Raw genomic sequence first — 15,619 nt, forward strand, 5'->3', positions numbered from 1 at the left:
CGCGGGGGGGGGGAGGGGGGGAACTTTGCCGATATATCAAAACAATGAACTCCGCTGTAAAACAAACAGATCGGCGACAACCGGTGCGGCGCGATGCGTTTCGATATCTACGGTCGCTCGCTATCGCGGTGTTGGCATTGAATTACGACGAGGTGTCCCAAGTAGGAAGTATCTCGCGTGCGACGAATCGTAAGAAAACACACACGGCGTGTTTGTGCTCCGCGTGGAAGCGGATAGACGCGGGGGAGAGGGCCCATTGTTTACAAGGCGTCCGGTCCGCCCGAGAGAATGCGCGCGTCGGGGACCGGAATCGGTATCGCCGCAGCAGACGTTATTTTCCACGGGATTTGGGAATATAAACCGCATCCGCGGCAGATTAATTACGTATCTTCCGTTATTAGATCAATGTATACCGACGGTGAGTCTCGCTGTTTGCGTTCAATATTTGCGTCGTAACGATCGATTCGCAATATAGCGATTCCTCCACCCTTCCCCCCCTTCCGCCCCTCTCTTTCTCTATACATATATATTATATATGCATTATATTGCGCCAGGATTACATCAATATTTACGTGACACGTGAGACAGCATCAGTAGCGCTTTTCCCCGAAAGCGCTTCTCCGATATTTCGTTTTATACCCTCGCTTGGCTAGCTTCCATGTCGCCGTGCGCTCCTATCGTGTACCCGTGCACTAGAAACTATCGAAACATCGGCGGAAACGTTTAATTTGGAGATCCGCGATTGATTGCCGCCCGAGAGTGATCTGCAACATTGCGCCAGGGTACCGACATCGATATTTATGTTAGTGTCGTGCGACGCTCGACCTTTCCCGCCGTTCGAGTTTTTTTATTCGGCCTTCTCGCGGCGCAAAATCTCTCCTCGTCCAGCACACGAGTAATAATGGAGACGTTAGCAATAATGGAACGGCGATAAGAAGGAGAGGAAACACGTCTCCTTCTTCTACATTGTGATTAACGGCCCGTAAAAACTTACTCTGTGGTAACGCTGTATACGCACACAAGTGTAGACTAATAACGCATGACTCGCGCTGACCACAGAACCGTTCGCCAGATGCGTTCCGTCGCTCTTCCCCAGAGCGCGCGATTAACGATCGTGTTTTAAAAACACCGACATGTTTTGCCGAACGGCGTCCTCACCATTCGTCACTAGGTTAGACAAGATGTGAGAGACACTGTTTAGAAAATGAGTCAAACCCTACGTGAACGAAATCATCAACGAAAGACAAGCCGTGTTCGACAGGCATATAAACACATAACGCGCCGCCTCAGTCTGTCTAATGTCAGGACATTGTTTTTAAATGGTAATCACCGGTACGCTACGGAAAGGAACACCGAAACGTGCCTTTTCTCAGTGGCTCGAACGTATCTACTACTTAAGATTCAAGATCTAGTTTCGCCTTTTGTTTAATCTTTTTTTTTTGGTTTGTTTAAATTATATAGAACTTGTAATCCGCTTGTAATCGCTTTGAACTGCTTCGACTGTTATCGACTTCACACGTTCAAAAAGATTTATTTTCTAAGTCACATCGAAGAGTTTGTAAATAAAGAAGTTTGAGGAACCCAAGATATCCCGTATGTACACATTTCTGCGCTGCGATAGGATCGCTCGGCTATCACACACGCGATATCATTCCCTTCCAGAGCACGTTTAATTCGAGAGATTCTAATCTCCATCGTGCAGCCGTGTGGATCGTGCCATTTCGCGAGGATTACGTCAATATTTACACGGCAAGCGAGATTCCAGCGGATTTTCCGACCGTTCCGACTCCATACATACCTTTTCCCGCGACGGATCGCGGATCCTATCGCAACGGGAACTTGTTAACTCCGGAAAGAGATCGATCGCGCGGCGCGCTTTCGCAGTACGAGATCGCGTATCCGGTATTTTCCGGAAACGAGCGAGAAGATGCCTGTCCTCTCCTCGCGACAGATCGCTGATATTATCGGGGTGAAATATACGAAAAGACGTACAACGACGAGGAAAGACGAAATACGTCGGAAGTTTCAAGTCGTAAATGATTTTCACCCTCGAAATCCATCCAACTTAGACTTCAAAGACATTTAGAGGATTCGTTTCCGTAAATCAAGCATTTCAAACCCGGCAATTAAAGATACCGGCATTATCTAGCTACCCTATCGTTACCCTTTCGACCTAATCCTTATAGAACTTTCGGATTTTGGGTTTTGCTCTAATTATCTAATTGGCTCTGTGTCAGCGAGAAAAGGAGCCCCAAGAAAATTAAGGTCTTTCCTAGACTGCAAAACAAGATAATAAAACAAGATAATACTCGCCGCCAGTAAATCATTTCATTATAAGCGTACAAATCCGAAAATCCAACTCGTTATATTAACCGGTCTTACTGGGTTTTGTGTCATTTTGCATCATGTTGAAGTCAATTTTGAGATCATCCGTAGGATATATATATATATATATAGTGCGCTTGTTTTCTTTACATCTTCGTTCAAATTGACGAATGTTTATTGAGAGAAAAAAAGTCGGTGAATGTAGCCTAAAAATAAGCTAATGGATTCCCCTCCGTATGAAGAACAGGTCCGCTCATGTGCAAACCGCCTCGTCTGAGTATACAAGGCCGCTATACATATATATGGTTATATCTACGATTACTGATTTGCTGGCCGAAGGCGGGTGATTAACCGACAGTCCTTTTGATGTGGGCTAAACAAACACTGGCTGGTTTGATCGTCACGACGTATTGGCCCAGCCGCAGCCGATTGCGATTAATAAACATACGGGCCGGCGACGATGAGGCTCCTTCCTTCCTTCCTTCCTTCCTTCCTTCCTTCCTTCCTTCCTTTTAAGCCGCGATTAGGGATACGTACGCGTGTACGTTAATTAAACGTCCTAGGGCCACGTGGAAATCGCTCGCGCGAGAACCGATCGATACCGCTGCGGCATTAATCGAATTCCAACGGTCTACCGTGCGTGACGTGAGTTTGGTCTTCTGGTGTACAATGACATTGGCGCGACCTTAGGTGGGCCTCATCATTCTCTCGGCCTCTTGTCTCATAATAATTTATCTGCTATCGACAGGTCGCACTGGCGTGCAACGAGTTTTTCTCCGCGATGCTCGATCACGCCATTTCAATTACACACCAAGTGCTGGTCGTTTCTTATATTTAATTCACATCTTTGATATTAATATTGTTATCAATGTTACTGAAAACATTCTACATAAAGAAGAGATAAATTTATCGTTTACAAATTTTATCGTTGTTAGTTGGAATTTTACTATCTTCTTTATAATCTTCTCTTTCTCCCTTTGTTTTCTTTATTTTCTTCTTTCAAAGTTTGAATATGTACAAAGTTTGTTTCATTTTACTGGCGCGAAGTGTAAGGAAAAGTACGTTTATTTTTCTTGCAGAAGAACATTCCTTTTACTGTGCTTCTTATTCCCGTTTAATTGCACGTGGATGATATATGATATTTAATTATATAAATTATAGTACATTGAGAAAAATATGTAAAGTAATTTAATATTATTTCATGTTATAAGTCATGGACTGCAAAACTAAATTTTATATCTAAATAATTTTCTTACGAGAAAGATAATTTCAGAAATTTTCTTTATACTATTATTAATAGACTTTCATTGAAAACATTTTTGTCCGTTTCTTCACTGCAAAAGTACAAACCGCGAATATACGAAGTGATATATTCTTTTCATTAAAGTTAGAAACGTTGTCCTTTAAAATCAATTGAGCGTGAAAAAGCACATTGTTATTCATTTTGAATATACCTGCACACATAAAGATTCAACAGTAAATCGATGAATTCAGCGTTTTCTCATTAGCCAGAAATGGGGAGGCCATTAATATCACATTCCTATAATTGGAACAATTATCTTTCAAGGGTAATTAACTTTTCAAAATTTTTCGTACGTCCAAATGGAGGGATAAAGTAATACGTCGGCTGTGACGGAATTAAGTCGATGATTTATGACGCCTTCGCGATCAGCGCGCACCTACGAATTAACGATTGTCTGTCGACAAACGGCATTCCCGGGCGTGCCTCTTATCCAATTATTCGACGGCTATTCATCGGACGTTGACGCTTTATCGAGCGAGAAAAATTTACAGCGCGTCGCGCGTTTTCACGGTACATTGGGACGCGGGGGTTGAAAGCCCAAGTAGTAAAACGCACTCACACAGTGTCAAAGGAGGCGGAGGAGAGAAAGAGAGGATAATTACCCCGACAGCCGACTCAAAGACGGCAGCAGCAGCGGCAACAGCCACGTCGCCGGGGAAATTGCTCGGTCGCCGGGAAGAACGTCGCCGCGACTTTAACTCATTTCATGAATGAACAAAACCGGGCCCCGGCTAAGATTGGTCCCAAGCAACTAGCGCGTACATCCGTTGACGCGCCGCGCCGCGCAACGACTTTCCAACCCGACATTTTAATTAATTCACCATATTTCCTCAATCGATCCGTACGCGACGGGAGTTAATTGCAATCTGGAATAGTTTATAATTAATGAGAGGATTAACTGTAGGCGAGAGAGGCGCTCGCCGACAGCGGCAGCCGGGCACTCCGGCGATTCTTTCGCGCTTAACCATTTTGTCGTACGCTTGATTAATGCTCGGCGATTAAGATGCACCGTACAGAAGGTGGGGAAACCGTGTTTTTGACGGTAGACGCGATACTCGCTCGACGCCGCGTCGTGCTGTTAATTAATTATCTATACAGCGCTCCTCCCATTCCTCGCGACGCAGCCTGAAATTACATAATGTATCTCATTAATGACATATACTATGTACAGAGATACCTATAGTAAGTTAAAAATTGTAAATTTATGTTAACCCTTCCCATCATAACGTAATCTTTGAAAAGAGTGGTCCTTTATCGAATTGAGGGAGATGTCGAAATTTACGTATTAGTTTTTTTTTAATAGATAATAAAAATTAATTTGCTATATATTTACTTTTAATAAATTTTAAATAACTAAAAATACAAAATTTGTACACACTTTTTGTCTATAGCAAAACTGCATAATATAAATTAAAGAATACCACTTCTCTCTCTCTCTCTCTTTCTCTCTTGCGGGGGAAACAGGAAAAAATTACTGTGCCGCTCGCTACTGTTCACAGGTAAGAGTTAAAAAGTGACTGTGTTTAAAAGCCCTGTCACTCGGCTAGCAATTATTCGCCTTAATTAATGGCAAAAGCAGAGCGAGCAACCACGTGGTATATCTTTTTCGTGAATATTCGTCTGGGGATGACTGCCGCTACAATTTGACGCCAGCTGCTAACCGGAAGCGGTCTCACAGACCAGGTTCTGCAGTAAACAGTTACACGAGATCCGTTAACAGGAAGCGTCTGTCCATCATGAAATTTCGGAGTCAAGTTCCGCGTCACGCTTCTCGATTAACACGGAGATCTATAATCTAAAGGAATTATGTGAATCAAACGGCATGTGACACTTTTACATGAAAAATACTTTTATATATTTAGTATTAGTATAATTAAAAATTATTATTGTGAATTATTTATAAATAAAAATACCAATTATTCTACGTCATAGACGTAGGAAGTAATTAGGAAATAAAAGTCAAACGATATTTCATTGTAATAATGAAAGCTAAAAAGAATAGCCGAGAGAGAAGATAGAAAGAATTAAAAAAAAATACAGGTTGAAAGTAGAAGAAATAATCTTTATAAAAGAGCGAGATTAATTAAAGAGAGAAAACATTTTATTTAAGTAATAATCGAATATCTTTCTTTCTTTTTCTAATTAAGAAGATTACATTTTTGCAAATACGTTTTATCCCACCTTAAAAAAAATGTAAATTTTATTAGTCAAACGTTTATTTATGTCGCGTCGCAGTAGGGAGTAACGAATTGAGGGAATAAACGCCCGTATTTCCTGTTGCTGCGATAAAACAAGTTCGGGACGGCAAATTCGACGTGGCGCGCGCGCGTTTCCGGGTGTCGCGGAGAAATGGAAACCGCGGACAATTGCTTAATTGCGCCAGTGACGTTCCGTGTAATCAGGATGCCGTCGTTTGGACGCATTTACGACGCACCTACGCTAATTCGCCGGGCGACACATCGCCGGTCTCTCCGGCCTTTCCGCCTCCTTTTTATCCGCTTTGCGCGGACGTCAGTGAAAGAAGATCGTACCGGGGCCGTTTCTACGAACGGCCAATTTGAAAGAGCATCAACGACGTGACAAAGGACCCGCACACTGTCCACAATTCGTATAGCGTGTACCGTAAGGAATGCCTTCACAAAAGGGCCTGACGATGAATATTGCGTTAACCTCTTTAAGTTCACTGATTTGTACAATTACATGCGATACATACGTGCAGAGTCCAGTCACCAAAAAAATCGTTGCTTCAACAATTTTAACGTAAATATTCAATTGCGTTTTCATCAGCGGTAAATCCTATTGCACGCGATTAAACTCGGCGGGAGCGTATTTCCGAGTTATTAACTCCGATGAAAATAATGAATCGTATGTTAACGATTTTAATCAATGTTTACCGATAAAATTTCAGTTATTATCGGATTTTAAAATACGTAAAACACACACACACACACACACACGCAAACTTTGTAATGGTACAGTGAGTAGCTGTCTAAATGTTATAACTACGGAAAAGCTGGCTGACAAAATGAACCGCGGAGACGAAAATATTGCGCGTCGTTGATTTACATCGTAACGTCAACGGCAGTAAATAATATTCTTCGTCTGCCGCGAACGAACAACAACGACCGCGCGTTAAAAGTCAATATACAAGCTGGATTTTGTCCCGCGAAAATATAACATTACGATGCGACGGGACGTGATGTTTCCGTTTCCACCCGTGGTATTTGCCAGCGGACTGATTTTACGATAGCGGACCAGAATAATCCTCCTTAGATTCCTGCGCCACGCGCTTGCAGGCACGAAAGTGACGACAATGTAAAGAATTTCTTTAAACAGCACAGACGAGGACGAGGACAAGGATATCTTTCCCGAAGCGCGAGTTTATTTCGGGAGGCACGTAGCTCACGTCTCGACATTCACGGTTCTGCATATGCATTTTTGATTCTCCTTTAAATGGCACTCCGACCGCTTTTAATAGAAAGGATGGATGACCTTAATCTTTCATTTGCTCATTAATTTAATCTATAATTGCAATGTTTCAGCAAATTTGATCAATATGCGCTTTATTTTTATTCTCGTTTTTATTTAACAATTTTTAAATCCGACCCATCTTCTGTCTCGCCCATTTGTCGTCATAAATCGTAAATCTAAATCATGCTCTACGATATAGAAAAAAATTGCGTTGACAGCTGTGTGATCGTTTGCGAAATTGAGATTTAAGTCATAAAAGGCATCATAAAAGCGTCGCGCGATGACTTGTGCTAATTTGTATCAGACGAACACTTAAATACTTGTGATGCTGTACTTAATATCTTTGCGATTGTACAATCGCAACTGTATAGAAATAATATTTTTCATCATTTATTTGATTTTAAAATTACTGCTTTTTTAATTCTTTTTGAGCAGTTTTAAAAATTATTTTGTTTAAATGAACTTTAATTAATAAATAAACATTATTGATAAAATTAAATAAAAGTAAAAAAGAAAATAATATTTAATATTATTTTCCAAATATTATTTAATATTATTCTTGAAAAACAGAGAAGAAATATTTTCTGAATTTATTTCATGCATCGTAAAAGTTTTCATATAAATTTTATCACTTTATAATTCTTTTGTAAAAGGGAGATACATTTTTTTTATGAATATGATATTGTGCGACGACAATTCTTTTTTTATTAGATATGTAGATATCAACGGCTACTCGTTTTATTCATTTCTCAAATTCTCTGTTATATTTAAAAGAATATCTATTGTAAAATATTATTTCACTTTATATTCGTTTATACAAATTTCATCAGATACACTTTACATTCAACATGCTTTTTTCTGTGGATCTTGATATTTCGACCGTTTCACAACTGTTTTGTATTCCGCACAAAAGAATGATTCACGCGAAAAAGTATCTTTGCGACAGAAGTAAGGCTTCTCTTTTCTTTTTTTTCTCCCCCCCCCCCCCTCTCTCTTCTTCTCTTGAATCGAGTACAGAGGGATTCCATTACCGAGCGCACCGAGGTATCTCATGACACCGACGTGAGCGTCTCGTACTTCGATTAATAAATCTCGAGAGACTAATCGATCGCCCCGTGTCGCAATTTCCTGCATGACTCCGGCCAACGTCAGCGCCAATTTGCCAAAATCGGGGGCGACGCAACGTGTCGCACAATCGGCAGACGAATCGCTCGTTCACTAATGGATTTATGATTTCAGTCATTCGCGTGAAAATGTCCGTCCGCATCGCCATGCGCGCACATACATTGACAAAGCTATCTCTTGCACATTTATACTTGTATAATGCGCTAAATATGTCGGAAAATTTATTTCCGGAATGAAATGTAAATACATATCGTCGCTAATGTATATTCTACGCTCGGCAACGATCGGTATCGCTACGTTTAAATAATTCATCAAGTCAAAACGAAACTAAAAGCTTTGCCATTTAAATTGCATAATCCTTTTTGAATCCATTATGCCAATTGCAGTTATATCTTATATATGCTAATTTACGTCGATTCCGGATGTATTATCAAAAACGGCTTTTGCCGCCAGCGGATCGCGTTTATTTCGTATTTCGTTTCGTTTTACTCCCTTACTCCGCGAAAGCTAATCGTACCAAACATCCCCGATAAATTGAAAGATAACTCGACGGGATACAGCTGCGGTTGCAAAATTGCAAAGTTCCGCGCGCTCCAGAAAGAAGATTCTTCGAAGTACGGTTTTCCGCTCGCGGATCAACAAGAGATGCCGGAAATGATAGGTAACATGGTTTTGTTGGCACTAGCCCGTAACTTCCTGTCGAGGCCAGGCTTGAGAAAACGAAGCCAATATCTTGCGCCGACAGCTCGGACGGACTCGAGGCCGGACCAATTGCCCCGACGTCGGAAGTCGAAGACTTTCTCGGGCGATCTCGCGCTTCTCAAAACTCCCGACGTGTCTTCCTTCCGCGACTGCACGAAAAAGCCCCCGGTGATCAATATTTAATCCGTGAGATAAAATTCTCTCCGAGAAATCAAGTTCGGTTGTTGACGTTTTTGACCGAACGTAAAGGAAACGTCTGACTTTATGACATCAAACAGGATAAACAGGAGGCTCATGGTTATTGATGCGCGAATTTTATCCCAGCCCTCTGTTCTTTTGTTTATTTGTTATTTGTTTATTTGAGATTCTGTAGAGTTTATATTATTTTACTTTTTTATTAAATTAAATGGAATCGAGATAATTTCCTCAAACTTTTCAATGTTAAAACTCTAAAATCGTGATAGCTCCGATCTTCACGGGCTGAGGAATTTTGCAAAATTCTGGTGGCTTCGTGCGCGCGTTTAAAATATCGAAGGCAACACGGCGACACGTTTGTTTATGTGTTGCATCCTTGGCGGACCTGCACACGATCTCTCACGTGTGGACCGAGGGTGGACAGCGGGAAAAGTTATGCAAACTAGCGATACTGAAGCGTGGCACCGCATATACGCGCGCATCCCGCGCGCGTGCACATATAATTCGCGTCGCTCGGTCGATTCGCGCGGAATTATGCGATTTGCACACACGGGCCTGCATATGGAAATACACGTTTCCCGTGCGCGGTCACGAAATTGCAGACTCGTGTATTCCATTCTTCATCATCCTTCGATGATTCAGCTGTCACGGCGGAGCCAGACGTCGTCGTTCCGGCCCGACTGTTGTCCCACCTACATCGAATTACGATAAAACGTAAAAAAAAAAAAGAGGGAAAATGCTATCTCGCGTGCAAAACAATACGACACCTGTTCGCTCGCCTGTCGCCTTTCGGCGAGGTGAATAGTCGCCGGCTGTCGACACGCGACACACGCACTTTTGCCGCAATCGATAAATACTACGGCGACTTTTTGCGCCACGATTGGCCCATGTTGGAACGCTTTAATCTTTGACCCTAGGCTCCCGTTTCTCGCAATTGGCCACTTCTCTCATTGCTCTCATACACTTATCTCGCTTGAATAAATATACGTAGCGTAAATAAGACTCGAATGTTTTTCCTGCGAACCGGTCGTGTGACGTAAATCGATGGGGTGTGTCAAGTTAGCCCCCCAAAATTAAAATTTCGTAGTTCTAATAAGAGTTCCCACTTTATTTTGAGGAGATTAGGAGTTCTCTATAATTTATATAAAGAGTTCCATTTATTAACGGCCGGAAATTAAAATTAAAAAATTGGGGGGCCAACTTTTTTTCGAAATTTGAGATCCAATAGTTCTGAACGGTTTAACAGCTTCTTTTTGCAAATATCTAGAGTTCCTGATACGTAAAAAATTTATTTTATTTACAAAAAAAAATTGTTTATTTAAAAAATTTAAATTTTAAGATTTAATAGTTCTGAGATAATCTTATTGTTATTTTGTTTATTTCAAAGAGTTCTCGACGCTTTAAAACAATATAAACTAAAAAAAATAATAATAATCAGAACCTTAAACAATTTTACATATCAGTTAAAATAACACTTATACTTTCTTATCTCGTCATCCGATTACTTTGAGCCATAAGATTTTTCGTTAGAACTCGTAGAGAACTACTCAAAACGTTATTTAGAACTACTCGGAACTCTAAAAAAAATTTTGCTCAACTGAAAATTTTCTAAGTTCAGTGACTGAAATTTTTTTTAAAGTTCCGAGTAGTTCTCACTGTATTTTTTGACAGTTCTCGACGAGTTCTGACGAAAAGTCTAATAAGTCAGAGCGATTCGACCAACAGTTTACGAGATGTCACGTATTTAAAGGGTAATCGAAAATTTTTTAAGTTCAGTGACCGAAATTTTTTTTAGAGTTCCGAATAGTTCTCACAGTATTTTTTGGCAGTTCTCGACGAGTTCTGACGAAAAGTCTAATAAGTCAAAGCGATTCGACCAATAGTTTACGAGATGTCACGTATTTAAAGGGTAATCGAAAATTTTTTAAGTTCAGTGACCGAAATTTTTTTTAGAGTTCCGAATAGTTCTCACAGTATTTTTTGGCAGTTCTCGACGAGTTCTGACGAAAAGTCTAATAAGTCAAAGCGATTCGACCAATAGTTTACGAGATGTCACGTATTTAAAGGGTAATCGAAAATTTTTTAAGTTCAGTGACCGAAATTTTTTTTAGAGTTCCGAATAGTTCTCACAGTATTTTTTGGCAGTTCTCGACGAGTTCTGACGAAAAGTCTAATAAGTCAAAGCGATTCGACCAACAGTTTACAAGATGTCACGTATTTAAAGGGTGATCGAAAATTTTTTAAGTTCAGTGACCGAAATTTTTTTTAGAGTTCCGAATAGTTCTCACAGTATTTTTTGGCAGTTCTCGACGAGTTCTGACGAAAAGTCTAATAAGTCAAAGCGATTCGACCAATAGTTTACGAGATGTCACGTATTTAAAGGGTAATCGAAAATTTTTTAAATTCAGTGACCGAAATTTTTTTTAGAGTTCCGAATAGTTCTCACAGTATTTTTTGGCAGTTCTCGACGAGTTCTGACGAAAAGTCTAATAAGTCAAAGCGATTCGACCAATAGTTTACGAGATGTCACGTATTTAAAGGGTAATCGAAAATTTTTTAAGTTCAGTGACCGAAATTTTTTTTAGAGTTCCGAATAGTTCTCACAGTATTTTTTGGCAGTTCTCGACGAGTTCTGACGAAAAGTCTAATAAGTCAGAGCGATTCGACCAACAGTTTACGAGATGTCACGTATTTAAAGGGTAATCGAAAATTTTTTAAGTTCAGTGACCGAAATTTTTTTTAGAGTTCCGAATAGTTCTCACAGTATTTTTTGGCAGTTCTCGACGAGTTCTGACGAAAAGTCTAATAAGTCAAAGCGATTCGACCAATAGTTTACGAGATGTCACGTATTTAAAGGGTAATCGAAAATTTTTTAAGTTCAGTGACCGAAATTTTTTTTAGAGTTCCGAATAGTTCTCACAGTATTTTTTGACAGTTCTCGACGAGTTCTGACGAAAAGTCTAATAAGTCAGAGCGATTCGACCAACAGTTTACAAGATGTCACGTATTTAAAGAGTAATCGAAAATTTTTTAAGTTTAGTGACCGAAATGTTTTTTAGAGTTCCGAATAGTTCTCACAGTATTTTTTGGCAGTTCTCGACGGGTTCTGACGAAAAGTCTAATAAGTCAAAGCGATTCGACCAACAGTTTACGAGATGTCACGTATTTAAAGGGTAATCGAAAATTTTTTAAGTTCAGTGACCGAAATTTTTTTTAGAGTTCCGAATAGTTCTCACAGTATTTTTTGACAGTTCTCGACGAGTTCTGACGAAAAGTCTAATAAGTCAGAGCGATTCGACCAACAGTTTACAAGATGTCACGTATTTAAAGGGTAATCGAAAATTTTTTAAGTTCAGTGACCGAAATTTTTTTTAGAGTTCCGAATAGTTCTCACAGTATTTTTTGGCAGTTCTCGACGAGTTCTGACGAAAAGTCTAATAAGTCAAAGCGATTCGACCAATAGTTTACGAGATGTCACGTATTTAAAGGGTAATCGAAAATTTTTTAAGTTCAGTGACCGAAATTTTTTTTAGAGTTCCGAATAGTTCTCACAGTATTTTTTGGCAGTTCTCGACGAGTTCTGACGAAAAGTCTAATAAGTCAGAGCGATTCGACCAACAGTTTACGAGATGTCACGTATTTAAAGGGTAATCGAAAATTTTTTAAGTTCAGTGACCGAAATTTTTTTTAGAGTTCCGAATAGTTCTCACAGTATTTTTTGGCAGTTCTCGACGAGTTCTGACGAAAAGTCTAATAAGTCAAAGCGATTCGACCAATAGTTTACGAGATGTCACGTATTTAAAGGGTAATCGAAAATTTTTTAAGTTCAGTGACCGAAATTTTTTTTAGAGTTCCGAATAGTTCTCACAGTATTTTTTGACAGTTCTCGACGAGTTCTGACGAAAAGTCTAATAAGTCAGAGCGATTCGACCAACAGTTTACAAGATGTCACGTATTTAAAGAGTAATCGAAAATTTTTTAAGTTAGTGACCGAAATGTTTTTTAGAGTTCCGAATAGTTCTCACAGTATTTTTTGGCAGTTCTCGACGGGTTCTGACGAAAAGTCTAATAAGTCAGAGCGATTCGACCAACAGTTTACGAGATGTCACGTATTTAAAGGGTAATCGAAAATTTTTTAAGTTCAGTGACCGAAATTTTTTTTAGAGTTCCGAATAGTTCTCACAGTATTTTTTGGCAGTTCTCGACGAGTTCTGACGAAAAGTCTAATAAGTCAAAGCGATTCGACCAATAGTTTACGAGATGTCACGTATTTAAAGGGTAATCGAAAATTTTTTAAGTTCAGTGACCGAAATTTTTTTTAGAGTTCCGAATAGTTCTCACAGTATTTTTTGACAGTTCTCGACGAGTTCTGACGAAAAGTCTAATAAGTCAGAGCGATTCGACCAACAGTTTACAAGATGTCACGTATTTAAAGAGTAATCGAAAATTTTTTAAGTTTAGTGACCGAAATGTTTTTTAGAGTTCCGAATAGTTCTCACAGTATTTTTTGGCAGTTCTCGACGGGTTCTGACGAAAAGTCTAATAAGTCAGAGCGATTCGACCAACAGTTTACGAGATGTCACGTATTTAAAGGGTAATCGAAAATTTTTTAAGTTCAGTGACCGAAATTTTTTTTAGAGTTCCGAATAGTTCTCACAGTATTTTTTGGCAGTTCTCAACGAGTTCTGACGAAAAGTCTAATAAGTCAAAGCGATTCGACCAACAGTTTACGAGATGTCACGTATTTAAAGGGTAATCGAAAATTTTTTAAGTTCAGTGACCGAAATTTTTTTTAGAGTTCCGAATAGTTCTCACAGTATTTTTTGACAGTTCTCGACGAGTTCTGACGAAAAGTCTAATAAGTCTAAAAAAAATTTCGGTCACTGAACTTAAAAAATTTTCGATTACCCTTTAAATACGTGACATCTCGTAAACTGTTGGTCGAATCGCTTTGACTTATTAGACTTTTCGTCAGAACTCGTTGAGAACTGCCAAAAAATACTGTGAGAACTATTCGGAACTCTAAAAAAAATTTCGGTCACTGAACTTAAAAAATTTTCGATTACCCTTTAAATACGTGACATCTCGTAAACTGTTGGTCGAATCGCTCTGACTTATTAGACTTTTCGTCAGAACCCGTCGAGAACTGCCAAAAAATACTGTGAGAACTACTCGGAACTTTAAAAAAAATTTCAGTCACTGAACTTAGAAAATTTTCAGTTAAGCAAAATTTTTTTTAGAGTTCCGAGTAGTTCTAAATAACGTTTTGAGTAGTTCTCTACGAGTTCTAACGAAAAATCTTATGGCTCAAAGTAATCGGATGACGAGATAAGAAAGTATAAGTGTTATTTTAACTGATATGTAAAATTGTTTAAGGTTCTGATTATTATTATTTTTTTTAGTTTATATTGTTTTAAAGCGTCGAGAACTCTTTGAAATAAACAAAATAACAATAAGATTATCTCAGAACTATTAAATCTTAAAATTTAAATTTTTTAAATAAACAATTTTTTTTTGTAAATGAAATAAATTTTTTACGTATCAGGAACTCTAGATATTTGCAAAAAGAAGCTGTTAAACCGTTCAGAACTATTGGATCTCAAATTTCGAAAAAAAGTTGGCCCCCCAATTTTTTAATTTTAATTTCCGGCCGTTAATAAATGGAACTCTTTATATAAATTATAGAGAACTCCTAATCTCCTCAAAATAAAGTGGGAACTCTTATTAGAACTACGAAATTTTAATTTTGGGGGGCTAACTTGACACACCCAAATCGATGAGATAAATAGATCGCGCGATAAATAGATTGCTCAAAGTAGGTAAGAAAAGAAAAAAAAAAAAAGGAACTTTGCATCGATTATCTCTCGCTACGCGCAGCTGCTTAGGAACACGGAGAGGAACTCCTCGGATCGGTTGTGGCTTCACTAACGGCCACCTCGCGATGCCGCGGACCGTAACACGATACCTTTGCGAAACCCCGAGCTGTAACGTCCGGCCCGGCCTGTGTCGTGCGTAGCGCAAACGAATGTCTAGGTCGGTATAGCGCGTATATTCAGGACGACACGTCGCCGGTCTCTTCCCTTCTCCCCCCCTCCCACCTCCTCCCTATAATTCCTGTCCCGTGGTCTTCTATGAAACGGTAATTACGACCGCTGAAAGGCGTATCGATTTCGTTTCGCAGGAAGCCCGCAAAGCGCTCGCAAAATCGCTCGCGATACCTTACCTCTTGTTTTCAACCGGAAATGATACCGGGAAAATTACAACCGTTCAACGTTGGAAGAGATGGAACATGATGATGAGCAACGTGCGAATTACATTTTCGCTCGAAAACGACACGCAATGGAGTTCGATTATACGAACGTCTATTAACTTAACGTCCAATTATCCTGTACACTGAAACGGAGTATCTACATTACACGCGGTTCGCATTCAATTTTCCCCGGGGTAAGAAACGGTCTCCAATATTAAGAACTCTAATATTTAAAAAAGAATTAATGA

The 15,619-nt window shown here is 39.4% G+C and overlaps 1 protein-coding gene and 1 long non-coding RNA gene across 2 annotated transcripts in view; both read left to right on the forward strand.

Moving 5' to 3' along the window:
• Positions 1–15,619, forward strand: part of LOC105828909 (probable G-protein coupled receptor Mth-like 1) — a 143,526-nt gene that overhangs the window by 81,118 nt on the left and 46,789 nt on the right. The window lies entirely within an intron of this gene.
• Positions 7,761–14,949, forward strand: LOC118644286. The gene is made up of 2 exons (XR_004962099.1): positions 7,761–10,170; positions 14,903–14,949. It is a non-coding gene; the product is annotated as an uncharacterized LOC118644286 (long non-coding RNA).

The sequence above is a fragment of the Monomorium pharaonis genome, chromosome 2 (genome assembly GCF_013373865.1).
Source record: "Monomorium pharaonis isolate MP-MQ-018 chromosome 2, ASM1337386v2, whole genome shotgun sequence".
NCBI lineage: Eukaryota > Metazoa > Arthropoda > Insecta > Hymenoptera > Formicidae > Monomorium > Monomorium pharaonis.